The following is a 3414-nucleotide window of genomic DNA, read 5'->3' as shown; positions in this document are numbered from 1 at the left end:
CTAAGTTCATTCAGTTTTCTCCTCTCACATATTTGTAACACCCTTTCCCAGAAACAGGAAACTGACTCCCATTGCTCTCCACATGTTTATGTGTTTGATCAGCCCTCTGTATGTAGCCAATTTACCACTGCTGCCACTCTGACATTCCAGGCTCGAACTTCCCACACCCGGCTGTCTCTATGCAGGGTTGGCCTCATCATTGGGTTGGGGTTCTGATACCTTGTGATGTACCCACACTTTGTGTGGACTCTCTCTTCACTCCCCTGGGGGCCAGATCCTCTGTGCTCTGCTGTTCTACTGTATAGATACCTCTATACGTGCATTTGGCTCCAAAATCTCATTTTGGGCCACTGTGATTCCCTCACCTGTCCCTGACAGAGACTGTCCTCTGTCCTCTGAAGCTTTGGAACTGAACAGTTTCAGAAGAAAGGGAATGGAAGGGAAAGAGAAAGAGGAAGAGCAAAGGCCATCATTATCATCAATTTTTAAAATATCTTTCTTTCTTTGTGGTCCTGGGGATTGAACTCAGGGGCTTGCTCATGCTAGGCAAGTTCTCTAACACTGAGCTACACCCCTGAACCCTCTATCTTTCTTATCACTGTTTTTTGCTGATTTATATTCTTCCTCTTATCCTTAATCATGGGCATTTCTCAATGTCTGCTTTAGCAGGCAACTTGGAAATGACTTAAAGCTTAGACTGAGTTATTAGCATCACCACTTTTCTGGTAATACTCTTAGGCTGTAGCAAGGTTCTCACCCTTTTGTACTTCAATCTTTATCTGAAAAAAAAATTGAAAATAACAATAGCACCTTGTTTCAATCCTACATTTCCAATGATGAATGGACTGTCATCACCTAAAATTCAAACTGTAAAAATCAGCTTATTCTTTCCCTTCCAAAATGAACCATCTCCCCAAATCTTTCTCTGTAAATATACACATTCTTTCTGCAAGCATTTATTGAGCACCTTCCTTGTAGTAGACATTGTGAATGATGATGCAAATTTAGATGCAAAAGGCAAGGCCTTTGCTTCTAAGATGCTTACAGTCAAGTGAGGAGGTGACAGGATGAGCATTTGGATGTGCCTTTTCTTTTCCAGGAAGAGCATCAAACTCCAAAGACTAGAGCTTTCCATGAGGAGGTGACACACAAGTTAATCCTGAAGGCCAAGTAAGAGCTAGCTACAGAAGGAGAGGGGCAAGGCCTTTGAGACAGATCAAAGCACTGGAGATATAGTACACTGTGGCTTGTTCTGAAACAGCAGGCTTGAGAGCATGGTGGGCAGAGCCTTTCTAGGAGGGAGGAAGATGGAGTGGGAGGTGAGGACCAACTGAGGGGTGAGGAGGATGCCAAGAGATTTGCTTACTGCAGCGCATCATGCCCACTATCCCAACTGCTTTGCTTTCCATTGCACTCATTCAAATCCTATTCATTTTTCTTGGCTTTCTGCTAGAAATCTTTTCTTACCAGATCCCAAAGCAACCTCTCTGTCCTCTGAACTTTTCTGGCAATTACTATCCTAACAATTTATCTGATAGAACGATAATAGTAATGTCTTACATCTACAGAACAATTACTATTTTCAAAAGCCAATTTACCTTTATCATTTAGTTTGATCTGCACAGTTGAACAAGAATTATTTCTTTCAGAGCTATCTTGCCCACTAAAATATCTGCTGTCTTGTGCCCTGCCTTACCAGTTAGATTGACAACTCCTTCAATGCAGCAAGCAGCTTTGTCTTTGACGTCTTTATACCCCTCAAAAAGCCTAAAATAATGTCCCATACAGAACTGGTGCCCAATGCATGCATCAATTTACTTTTGATATATATTTTATTGCATTCACTGGTGTTCTGGCTCTATGTACTTTCAACTAGCATAGAATATGCTATTTTATATGTCATCAGAAATGACTTGAAAGTGATACAACTAAGAAATGCCTGATATACTGGAAGGACAGTATATCAGGCAGGATATAGAAATACAGCATTTTGGGGCTGTGGTCTATGTACCATATAGTACCCTCAACTGAGGGGAAAAAAAGCACTCCTTACTCCTGAGAACTCTAGGATTCCTTTTAAACTCATCTTTGGTAATAGACTCCAACTGGTCTGACACTCTACATGCTGCCTGCTTCATGTTTTCTCAGGTAATTACTAGCATCCTGAGACAGGAAAACTAGCAGAAGTCAAGCATTTAGTCCTTAAGAACTAAATTACCTGTTCTGACTCAAGAAAAGAGTGTTGGTAACTGCCCTTTTGTTTCCTAAAACCCAAGCTTCCAAATAAATAATTTTACTACCTAGATATCATTCATCTTTCTATTTTGTAATGCATCAAATTATTGAACTGTTTGAATTGGTCCCTTTTGAATATGTGCTCTGGGATATAAATATCTGACCATGTACAATCCCAGATTTGGTTGGGGAAGGAGGTGTGTGCTTTGTGAATTGAAATGATGCAGTAAACTCAGAAAATTTATTTCATCCTTTTGTGTTTTTCATTTATCAAGGATCCTTCCCCCAAAGGGTTTCTGATACAATTGAGAAGACAAAAAGAATATAATGGCAAAAAATAGAAAGGAAAAAAGAGGGATGAAAACTACAGAGGAAAAGATTAAAAATTGATAAGAAAAACTAACAGAGATGGTTAAGAAAAAATGTTAATGGAGAATTCAAATGCAGTTGGAATATTGGCTTTGGAAGCAAAGGCAAACATTGAAATCAGAGCAATGAACCAGGAAGAGTACACATTAGTTTTGGAATGACTCAGGTCAAGGATCAAATCTCAACTCTACCACTAGCTGTCTGCATGACAAGAGGTAAGTTATTTAACTTCTATGAGCCATAGTTTCTGCATCTAGAGGTTATGGGTATGCTAGTAAATGTTTAACAACATGCTCATCATAAATAAAGAAGGAAGGAAGGAAAGAAAAAGAAAGGAGAGAAAGAAAGAAAGAAAGAAAGAAAGAAAGAAAGAAAAAAGAAAGAAAGAAAGAAAAAAGGAAGGAAGAAAGGAAGGAAGAGAAAGAAGGCAGGACTGATTTGCAGCTTTCACCTGTTTCCACAGAGTAAATGTGTCCAACATGCTACCAATGCAATGTCACTGAACATAGAGTTTGGAAGAAAAGCACAGTATCTCACCATTATATTATTTTTATCATATTGATACAATAGATGTAAAAAAATCTTAGAACCTAAATGATAGTAAAGTGTAGAAAAATCAATGGCAAGTCATATTTTTGAGTATTACCTATATTTCTAAATATAATTTTAAATTATAAGTTTATAGAATTGTTAATAATGACTATGCTTAATAACCAACTTACACACACACACACACACACACACACACACACACACATGTGTTGCTGTGGTTTGAATCCAGGGATGCTTTACCTCTGAGCTACTTTCTAC

This window comes from Sciurus carolinensis, chromosome 3, assembly GCF_902686445.1.
Source record: "Sciurus carolinensis chromosome 3, mSciCar1.2, whole genome shotgun sequence".
Taxonomy (NCBI): Eukaryota; Metazoa; Chordata; class Mammalia; order Rodentia; family Sciuridae; genus Sciurus; species Sciurus carolinensis.
The sequence above is the reverse complement of the archived record's forward strand: the minus strand, read 5'-3'. Positions refer to the sequence as shown.